This window comes from Micromys minutus (genome assembly GCF_963924665.1).
Source record: "Micromys minutus genome assembly, chromosome: 6".
Classification (NCBI taxonomy): Eukaryota; Metazoa; Chordata; class Mammalia; order Rodentia; family Muridae; genus Micromys; species Micromys minutus.
The window spans coordinates 72,838,227-72,849,767 of NC_137975.1; the positions used below are offsets into that span (position 1 = coordinate 72,838,227).

Here is an 11,541-nt window from a genome sequence, read left to right on the forward strand (position 1 = left end):
ATACATACACACACATTAACACACACATACATACACACACATACATACACACACATTAACACACACATACATACACACACATACATACACACACATCAACACACACACACATACACACACACACACATATATATAAACATACATAGATACATACATACACAGTTTATGGACATATCAAGTGAGTGAGAAATATACCTCTGCAAAGATATTGTGCTTCAGACATGGGGAAAATACATCCAACCAAAACTCAGCAGCCTCAGAACACTGGTCTGGGGCCTGAGAAGACCTCTTTCTTCCAAGCTCTAGTTACCACCACTAAGATCTCCAGAGGTACCATTGAAATTCTGATCAAATCTGGAGACAAGGTAGGAGCCAGTGAAGCCACACTGCTAAACACACTGATGAACATCTCCCCTTCTCCTTTGGGCTGATCATCCAGCAGGTGTTTCACAATGGCAGATTTACAACCCTGAAGTGCTGGACATCACTGAGCAGACCCTGCACTCTCGCTTCCTAGAGGATGTCCGCAATGTGGCCATCGTCTGTCTGCAGATTGGCTACCCGACTGTTGCCTCTCAGTACCTCACTCCATCACCAATGGGTACAAGCGGGCCCTGGCTTTGTCTGTGGAGACTGAGTACACCTTCCCACTTGCTGAAAAGGTCAAGGCCTTCCTGGCTGATCCATCTGCATTTGCAGTTGCTGCTCCTGCGGCTGCTGCAGCCCCAGCCAAGGCTGAAGCAAAGGAAGAGTCGGAGGAATCAGATGGTGATCTGGGATTTGGTCTCTTAGACTAATCCCTTCAATGCAACCAACTCAGCCTGCTTAATTTGAGAAAGATGGAAATAAAGGCTTACTTCTCTTAAAAACAACAACAACAACAACAAAACCTTAGCAGCCCTTTACCTATGGAATCCCATTAGTAATCCAATGGTGTGATGCATGCTGGGAAAACCTAGAAATGTGAGTAAATTACTGCGCCTGATCCTCCTAGAACCAAAAAGAAGCCCATTATCTACTGACAGTTTGCATTTGGGAGGCGGCACATTCCTTACTCAGGTGTGACACTCTAGTCACAACGCAGTGACACCCTCCTCTAGCCCACAGGGAAGCATGTGATATGCAGACATACATGCAGACAAAACAACGTCTGTAGGCACAAAAGATAACAGGGCTATTTAAGAAGCTAAGGAGTCGTGTTGCTCCCCTTTAGTCCCAGCCCTTGGGAGGCAGGGTCGTGTGAGTCTCTGAGTTTGAGGCCAGTCTGGTAAACAAATCGAGTTCCAGGACAGCCGGGGCTGTTTTACAGAAAAACCTTGACTCAAAAAGCAGAACAAAACAAAGCACAACATCCAGGTATGATGGTGGTGTACACCTTGAATCCCAACACTCAGGTATGATGGTGGTGTACACCTTGAATCCCAACACTCAGGTATGATGGTGGTGTACACCTTGAATCCCAACACTCAGGTATGATGGTGGTGTACACCTTGAATCCCAACACTCAGGTATGATGGTGGTGTACACCTTGAATCCCAACACTCAGGTATGATGGTGGTGTACACCTTGAATCCCAACACTCAGAAGCAGAGGCCAGCAGATCTCTGAGTTCAAGGATAACTTGGACACATAGTGAGTTCTAGGACAGCCTGGACTATATAGAGACCCCGTATTTATTTATTTATTTTTTTAGAGACCCTGTTTTGAAACAAACAAAAGACTATCGTTTTCATAAACATTTCTCCTTTGTTTTTCTATGAATACTTGTGTGTGTGTAAGCACATATATTAAATATCTTTCCATTCTTCTCTCATAAATTATTAGTAACCTTCTATCACTGTTGGCATTTAGTCTAAGCTCCGCCCCACAGTTACCTGGCAACAGCCAGGTGTGCCTGATTACCTATAAAAGGGGCTGCCCCGCCCCACCCGCCTTTCTCTGTCTCTACCCTCTCAACTCCCCTCCACCATGTCCTGATTAAACTCTATTCTATACTATACAGCTGCGTGGCAGGTCCCTCAGGGGGACCGGATGCCTCAACACGGGCCTGCAGAGGCACCCTCTCCCCCCATACCATACCTGGCCTCCACTGAACACATTCCTTCTCTCTTTGTTTTTATAAAACACGACAATCACTCTTTAAGTCTTGTTCCCTTTAGTCTCTAAAACTTAAGTTACGAGATATCAGGTGAACAATAAACACCACTTCCTTCTCTGGGGAAGGAGTTAGCATGCCTGGAACAGGGTTGACAAGATGGTGATGGTCTGTGAGGGGATTCCCCAAGACAAAGCAGGTATATGAAGAACTAATCAAACACGCGGCAACACAGCAGAGCAACTCTCTACACGGAGGCATTGTCTGCAGGCATATCAGTTTTAGTATCTAGGTGCCTTGGCTGTGGGTCCCGTAGGGCGGGACACCTGTATGATTATTTTTTTGGGGGCCTAGCAATCGGCACACAGGTCACCAGGGACTTACTTGATTGCCTTCCCGGGCTCGCTCAGCTTGCTTTCTCCTAGAACCCAGGTCAACCGACCCAGGGCTAACTCATCTTGATTCTGCTCGCAAGCATCAGGGACCTTAATCTGAGGCAGAAGCAGTTTTATGCTGAATAACTGAGCATGGTTGTCTGTCCCAGAATGGCATCTCCAAGGGTTAGCATACTTTCATTTGTATGTAGACTAATTCATTCATGCTTGGTGGGTGGCGATCTTTTTCTTCGTTACACGATAAAGTATGCTTTATGGAGATGTTTATATGAGCCAAACTGACAAGGGACAGAGCTGGGATGGTTAAGTTTCTCTGTATTCCAGGCCAGCCTGGAAGTCCGATTTGTATCCCAGACTGGCATTCATCTCCCCCGCAGTGGCAGTCTTCCTGCCTCAGCTTCCCCTGATACAGGGGTTGTTATCCAGGCAGGCTTTTCTAAAACAGGTGGGAAAACTGGACTCGGCACAACTGGAGATTTAGGCCTCACGGCAAGCCTTGTGAAAATAGAAGAACATACGGCCAGTGGTGGCATTATCAGGTACTGACGCACTCGCCAAATGCTGAAGAATCCTTTCCTGGGATTAAGCCGGGGAGAAGGAAACAATGAGCCTCCTTCTGCTTTCCTAGAAATTAGCGTACGAATTTAATTAAACCTATTGGCTCCTAGTTTTACTTCTATGTTTGATATGGATTAGATGCCCTTTATCTTTTGAGGACTTTATGTGTTCGCACCACGGAAAATATTACCACTTCCTGTTTTCTTTGGAAGGAAAAAGGCATTTCCGAACGTGTTTGAGGCGGAAAGGGAAGAAAACATGCTCCAGGTGAGGCTCGAACTCACAACCTCGGCATCACCCGCACATATACTGCTGTATAAGTACCGCGCGCTAACCGATTGCGCCACTGGAGCATGCTTTCTCTGTGGTGGCTGTGCACACTCTACAGAGGGATGCGCGGGAGCGCGCTTGGCGCAGAAAGCATCTTTCCTTTGTAGAGCATCCAGGAGTGTAGAAGTATCCGTGTCACCTTTCCCCAGTTCATCTGGGACCAGCATTTACCCAAGGGGTTTTATGGAAGGCGAAAGCTAATGGACAGGCTCACGGCATTCCTGTGCACCTGCTGGAGCCAGATGCTGCTCTCTCTACCTCAGGGACAAGACGCTGAGCCCGCCTGCCTCCGCATTCTGGAAATCACCGAGGTCGCTTCCCTGCTCCCTGAGTTTCCCTCCTGAGCATCAGTCATCTTACCTGAAAAGCCAATTCTGAATCGCACAGCCTTCTGGTCTAGCGCTCTTTAAGGAAACCTGAGGATCACCATTCATTTGTGCACCGCGCACAGAGGACCGGGTCCTGTGCACACCAGTAGCTTCTCCAGGCTGACCTTCTTGGGCGGATCATTTCAGAGAGTATGTCCTCTGTGACACACACCTGCTTCCTTTTATTTCTGAAGACCCTAATTATGGAGGTTAAATTTACTAGCTGGGTGTGGTCGCTCATGCTAGTAAATCCCAGCGCTCAACCGGCTCAAGCAGAAGTACCAGTAGGAAAGCCAGGGCAAGTTTGTTCGCTTGTTTTGCAACCCAGGTAATCTTACACCTGCCATAGCAGCTCTTCCTGTATTTTCGTTTTGTTTTGTCGCATGATTCTTGTCGCACCTCATCATTTTAGGGAAAGGAACAGCCTGTCCACTCTTGACCCCTGACACTGAGGTCCAGGACCAATGTCCTTCATGCAGACAATGAAGAAAATAAGGAGCCGCTTCTACAGCCGACGCTTACTGCACTGCGGTTTGGGCATCTTTACGTGTGTTGTTTGTAAATTTTACATCATTTGTAATTATTGTTGCTGTTACTTTAGGTTTTTTGCGACACGACTTTATGGAACCCAGGCTGGCCTCCAACATCCTGGCCTTGAACTGCTTGCTGATGCTCCTGTCTGTCTCTGATGGGGTATGGGGAGATGGAGGAGGCTCTTTAGTGTTACATATTGTTGAACGGAATCTGCACCTCCGTGTTATTAGTAGTCTATACGCGCAGTTAACCGCTTGTTCACTCTCCGGCCCGGGTGGCCCCTGGAGCACTGGGAGTTGTCAACAACAGACACTAACTACATTCCACATTATAAGAAGGGCTTGAGCCCAGGCATCCAGAGGATGCGGGGAAATATACAAGGGATTGTAACAGCGAAGACTTGGGCATCACAAGTCTCAGCATTGTGGCTGACCACCCAACAAAGGGGTATATTATACCTAAACTTAGAACAATCAAGAACAGGGCTGTGGAGATGGCTCTTGCCTGGAGTTCAGTCCTCATGAGACCCAACACTCAGGGCTGTCTTCTGACCTCCAACATAGGAGTCCTAGGAACGGCTCAGCAACCAGTACCTTACCCTCTAAGCCACCTCACTGGCCCAAATCCGTCTCTCTTAAACATAAGGCATGACTGGATGTTTTGTCTCCTCAGATCCCTTTTCCACTTGGAAGGAGTTTATGAGCACATGTTGCTTCCAAAAGTTATGTCCCAAGAAATAAATAGGGAAACTATGCATCATTAGAAATGTATGACACACACACGTTCGTACTTACAATCTACACTGAAGCAGAAGGTCCTATCGTCAAGTCTAGCCTGGGCTACTTAGAGTCTAGGAGTCTTAATCAGGTTCATTTTCTCTGACAATTTAAGAATTAAAAGGAAAAAAAAAACTTGAGAGCAATAGGTAGCAGCAGAAAAGTCTCTGAAATACTTTGGGCCGCAGCAGTCATCGGTAGCAGAAAGGTGGTTGTGGAGGATGAGGAAACACACACATGTAGTCAAGACACAGAGAAAAAGTCCATCTTTAAAGCAAAGGGAAGGAGGGGAAACTAAGAAGGCCAAAACCAACCAACCAAACAAACAAACAAAAATTCCAGCTTCTTCTCGAGGGCTGGAGTTTTAAAGGCTCTGAATAGTTTTCCTCCCCTAATGTAGAGTCGGTCACTTTGGAAAGAGATCATGTTTGTTTGGCTGACAATCATGTGGATCATGTCCTGATCAGGCCTCACACTTATTGAGCTGGTCCAACACCTGCCCGCTGGTGGGGATAAACTTCTGCTTTAAACTATCAGTATTTTGTGTCAGTCAGGTCAGGGGGTTGAGAAAGAAGTTGTCCACTTTGAAGTTCTCCTTATTACCTAGCCATGGTCTCTCTTCCTATCTGTTCACCTACCAGAGATTCTGTCTAACTCCTACTCTCTCATGGAGACATCATGTTTAAAAAAAAAAAAAAGACTGACAATGAATACAGATGAATAAAGCCCTTATACGAGCACTCCGAGGTATGGTTAAGGGTTTTTATTGTAGGTAAGAGAGAAAGAACAGCCGGGGGCATCGGGAAGAGTCCAGAGCAGAGAGACAAAGAAGTAGACTGCACACAGCCAGCAGGCTGGACATGGCCAGGGTTAGCTGTGAGAGAGAAAGGGAGGGTAGCAAGGGATGTAGAATAGAGGAAACACAGTGAGAAACACAGGAAGAGAGCAGAGAGAGACAGACGGACAGACAGAGCAAATAGAGAATAGCAGGGTTATAAGGAGAAGGAGCAGCTGGAAGGAGTTTATAGCAGGGGCAGAGGTGAGCAGGCTAGAACACTGCCACGAAATTTAGAATGTGCGACAGGTACTTGTGCTACTGAAGGAGCCTGGCTCCATGGGTAGCCATATGTCCTTTCCACCAGAAGTAAGGAAAACTGATGAGTTTTTTTGGTAGAGGGGAATCAGCTTTACAGGTTCCTGAGGGATGCTGGCTCCTATCTAACCAATAAAAATCCTCCTACAGTTTAGATCGAGCCCATATCTGGATGGTTGGACTGCCTTTTGGGGTTTGGGGAATCAGAGTTTCCTTGGGACCTGACAATAGTTAAGTTAATAAAAGTAAGTACTGGTTACTAGGTCTAGACAATCTTGGACCAGGCTCCAAGTAACCCCAGAAAGCTCCCAGCAGGACAGTTCTGCTCCTAAACATCCAACAACAGAAGCACAGACTGCTAGGAAACAAAGTCCAGTCCTTTCTAAGAAAAGGAAAAGCAGAACTACAGGCTTACCCCAGAGGTAACTGAACCAGCTCTCCAGTTGTTCCTCTGTGCTTAAAGTCCAGGATGTCATAGTAATGAGTAGGAAAAGGCAGATTCTAACTGTACCCCACCCCTCACGTTGGTGCAGGCTAGTAGGACTGATAGTTTTAAGAACCCATTTCCCAGATAATCCCATAACCCACATAATCCCGTTACTCGAAGGCTGAGGCAAGAGAGTTGTCCTGAGCTTGAGGCTACCCTAGAGTACAAAAAAACCCTGAAATAAATAAATGGAGATGAGGAAGAAGAAGAAGAAGAAGAAGAAGAAGAAGAAGAAGAAGAAGAAGAAGAAGAAGAAGAAGAAGAGGAGGAGGAGAGAAGAAAAGGGAGTTGGTGGGGAGGAGGGCGTAGGTTTTCACTGAAAATATCACCCTTGCCAGGCAATGGTGTCCCAACCCTTGGGAGACAGAGCCAGGCAGATTTAGAAGTTCCAAGCCAGCCTGGTTTACAAATCCAATTCCAGAAGAGCCAACATTACAAAAAGAAACCTTATTTCAAAAACAAAAAACAAAACAAAAGAGAAGAAGGGGAAGAAGGAGAAAGAGAAAAAGATCACACTTACAGAAAGTAGCAGATAACTTGTCTGTCATGGAAACAGAAAGGAGAAGGACTCAGAAGAAGGAAGGCAAATCAGAAGGAAGAGACAAGTAGGGAGGGAACAAAATAAAATAAAATAATGATGCATGTGTGTGAAGATGCTGTAGTAAAATCTGTTACTTTGTAGATTAATAAAAAATAATTAACAGAAAATCATTTCTCACTTAACTAAAAAATGAAGATGTCTTTTACTAGGACCAGCAGTCAACATTATTTTCCCTCCAGTTCTTACAGACATTCTTCATTGGCATCTTCTAAATGTTTGTATTTTATGTCCCCACTGAAATATAATTCACTTTAAAGGCATTTTGGTATATGCCCATGTCCAAAAAAAAAAAAAAAAAAAAAAAAAAAAAAAAAAAAAAAAAAAAAAAGAAAGAAAGAAAGAAAGAAAGAAAAGCTATGGAGGAATTAGTTTAAGTTACACTGAGCACTGAAATGTCAAACTTAGGGCTCCAGATTCTTCCCTTAAATCAATCCCCTTACTGTAACTGCTGAGCGTCTGGGGCATATGTGTTGCAGGGTAAGAAAAAGAAAGATGTGGAAGCTCAAGAAAGAGAAGTAAGCAGCAGGAACTGTGTCAGCAGAGCAGCTGTGTGACTCCCAGCCCCAGAAAATGAAACGCACAGTCATGAAGAGTTGGGAAGCTCTGTTGAAATCCCGAATGAAATCCGGGCATGGTGATGCTCACCTGTAACCCTAAGTAGGATCAGGAGACCTACCCTACCAATGTCAGGCAGGATACCTGAGGATGGCAGGGGCAAAGGTCACTATGCCTCTCCCTGAGAAGTGTAGGCTCCTAACTCTATAACTCTAGGCATAGGCTCTCAAGGAACCTTAGAACTGCAGGCAGACCAGGAAAACTGACTCCTGTACTCCCTTCTCCCATAAAAGGGATTGAGGCTTTGATTAGCTCACCATACTATGCAAACACTACCATTTCAATTTAGCCTATAAGACACATGTTTAAAAATAAAACAAATGAACTGCTTTAAGCTATGTATGCAGTCCTATCATACAATAGGCCGAGGCAGGAGGATTCCCGAAATGTCAAGTCTAGGCTACAAAGCAACCCTCAAAACAGAGAACAAAACAAAAGATTACTTCATTAGTTAAGAATTTCAGGGGTTAACACAAGGGGAGGTGATTGGTTGGCCTTTATTCCCTACAATCTGGAAACAGAGACAGATTTATCTCTGTGAGTTCAAGGTCAGCCTGTGTACAGTGTGAGCTCTAAGACAACCGCAAATACCGAAAAACCCTATCTTGAAAAAAAAAAAAAAAAAACAAAAAAGAACCCTTTTTAAAAAATGTATACTTATAGTCAGTCCCAGAGGCAGGAGGAGCTCAAATTCAAGGCCAACCTAGGCAATTTTGAAAGACCCTGCCTCAATATAAAAATATTAACAGGGCAGGTCAGGGTAACATGGGCTTCTAACTCTAGAAGAGGGAAGGTGGAGGCTGGACGACCAAGAGTTGAAGGTCAGCTTCGGCTGCATACCAAGTTTGAGGTCAAGCCGGGCTACAAGAAACACGTGTGTGTGTGTGTGTGTGTGTGTGTGTGTGTGTGTGTGTGTGTAGGCATTTGCCTAGCCCCGAGTTGAATCCCCAGTACACCAAGAGAGAAAAGAATAGTGAAAACAAAATTTATGAGAGCAATTGCATGTCACAGACTTCCCAAAGCAAGGCCGTGTGGGGGTGTGAGAAGGAAGTGACAGTCAGGCTTTCTGAACGTATAGGGAGAACAAGAGCATGCCGGAAGTCCAGTACCCAGGCTGAGACGGAAAGTGGTGTGAGAGTGCATCTGTATCCAAAGCAATGTAAGACCATCACAAATAAAGTGTATGTTCTTAGAAAGGTTTTTGGTGTTCGACTTTCTTAACTAGGTTACGAAGACACGTTACTCATTTTAGGCAACAACTTTGAAAGAAAACCGAAGGTGAACCCTAGATAAAAGATACGATTTCCAAAGAATGGATACAAAGAGTAGTCGAAGTGTGTTCCTTAATACATAACTGGGAAAGGCTTGTAGTCAGTAGCAGAGTGGCGCAGCGGAAGCGTGCTGGGCCCATAACCCAGAGGTCGATGGATCGAAACCATCCTCTGCTAGCTGGACTTTTCTTCCCCTTTGCATTTCCTTGTCCAAAGGATTTGAGAGCAATTCGAAAGAGAAAAGGAAATAGACACAGTAAGACAATCTCGAAATCTTCAGTCTTTTAAAGAATTACAACATGTGGAAAATGGAACACTATGGTGTTTGTTTTCTGTGTTGCAGATTCTGTGACCATCTCTGCCTCTGGTCCAGAGCTTCTTGACTGTAACTAACACTGGCGAGGTTATGCCTCCGGCTCACTCTCATAACTTGCACCAGGCCCTGGGCTCAATCTGGAGTACTAAACCCAAAACCAGATTAAAAATGTAACAAACATACGGATGCTTGGTTAGAGCTTCGGGGTTAAGTAAACTTTCAGAAAACTTAAGTCTGAAAGAGCACAGAAGACGATGAACTGGAACCACCTGTCCCCGCCATAACTCTTCGTGACTTCTGTAGAGTTGAGAAAGAAGCAGGAGTGGGCCATAACCTAAGTGCTCCCCTGAGGGGACATCACCCTAAAGTTGGTCGTCCCCTCCTCCGAGATAAACACATACTAATTACACAACTCATAAACGTTTTGAATGGAATTCCCGGGAAAAAAAATAAAGTTTGACTATTGTACTGTTTCTCAGGACACAAAAACTGCAGCTTTGGGGGAATGGGGCACGAACTCACATAAACTGAATTCTTACATGGCATGTATTTTCGTGATTAATGAATCACTTTTATCATGAGAGAGCGCCCCTCCCCAGGAGCCTGGATAGCTCAGTCGGTAGAGCATCAGACTTTTAATCTGAGGGTCCAGGGTTCAAGTCCCTGTTCAGGCGGAAGAGCAATTCTTTTGTGTTAGAACAAGGAAGAGCAAAACCAGTCGACTGAAAATCTTGAGGGGGAAAAAAGTGAGCCAAGTAAAAATATCTAGTAGTGAACTTAGTACAACAACCATCCTTTAAAGTTCTCTACTCCTTAAAATAATAATAATGGTAATAAATATAATAGTAATGTGTGATGAGGGAAATCCAACAAGAGGCTGAATTTTGGGAAGAGAGAAGGCTTGGCACCAGATACGGAAAATCTGCTCATTTGTTTAATTATAACACATTGCCTGTTCCTTAGACCCCTGGGTTCCAGGGCGTAGGGGGCTGCTTTTTGGAATACCATGTTTCTTGAATCCTTAGCTCCCTTTTTATGGCTCTGGTTTTGGAATGAGGCACTTAGAGAAGAGAAGGGAGTGAATTCTGCATACATAATGTAAAGCTTCACAATGACATTCATTATGTATAATTTACTAATACAGATGAAGTAAAACTCAGTGAGTTCCAGGCCATATTGAACTATGTGGTGACCTGTCTCCAATAGATTCCTTTGAACTGATTCATCTTGGCCTTTGAGTTCACGTTTCTTTGGACAACCTGCCAGCCCAGGTCACTTAAAGCGAAGAAGCTGGGATTCAGTGTTGTGGATCTCGACCCTTGAGCCTGGTAGTGGGGACTTCAGGCAAATGCTCTGTTCACAAGTCCACTGTGTTCACTCTCAGTCTCGTTCTTTTTCATTTGAAGTAACTAGGTGTAGCCAGCATGATGCCCAAGCCTGTAAGCCCAGCATTGGAGAGACGGAGGCAGGAGGATTACCACAAGCTGGAGGTCAGTTGAGGTTATGGATTGTCTATGTGTGTGTGTGTGTGTGTGTGTGTGTGTGTGAGAGAGAGAGAGAGAGAGAGAGAGACAGAGACAGAGACAGAGAGACAGAGAGAGACAGAGACAGAAACACAGGCAGAGAGAGAAACAGAGAGACAGAGACAGACAGAGAGACAGGCAAAGAGCGAGAGAGACAGAGACATAGGCAGAGAGAGAGAGAGAGAGATAGATAGAGAGAGAGAGAGAGAGATGAAATGATTCAGTCCGAGTCACTTTCACTGTGTCCTATATTCTAGTGTGTTACTGTTAGACATACATGAAATATAACATGTTCAAAGTTAGAAGTAGGGCAAAGATAAGAAGATGACATTTCACCCCTCCCTTTCTTTCTCTGCTGTCCCGTTTCTATTCACCCAAAAGAATCATTAAAAAAAAAAACATAAAATCATAAAGAATACCTCTTTATCCTGTACCTCTATTTTGATAGAGGAAAAGATAAAAAGATACAGTATAAGAATTTCTTCTGTCTGAGACCAAAGATAGCACTCCAGAGACATTGTTGTTCTTCCTTCCTTTTCCTTTCTTTCTCCCTTCTTTCCTCTCTCATTCTTTCTTTCT

General features: G+C 44.6%; 1 pseudogene across 1 annotated transcript; it reads left to right on the forward strand.

The window, feature by feature from the left end:
- The first annotated feature begins 221 nt into the window (after window positions 1–221).
- On the forward strand, window positions 222–797 carry LOC308422047 (large ribosomal subunit protein uL10-like; annotated as a pseudogene). Its single transcript has one exon. The product of its transcript is annotated as a large ribosomal subunit protein uL10-like (transcript).
- Window positions 798–11,541: the final 10,744 nt, after the last annotated feature.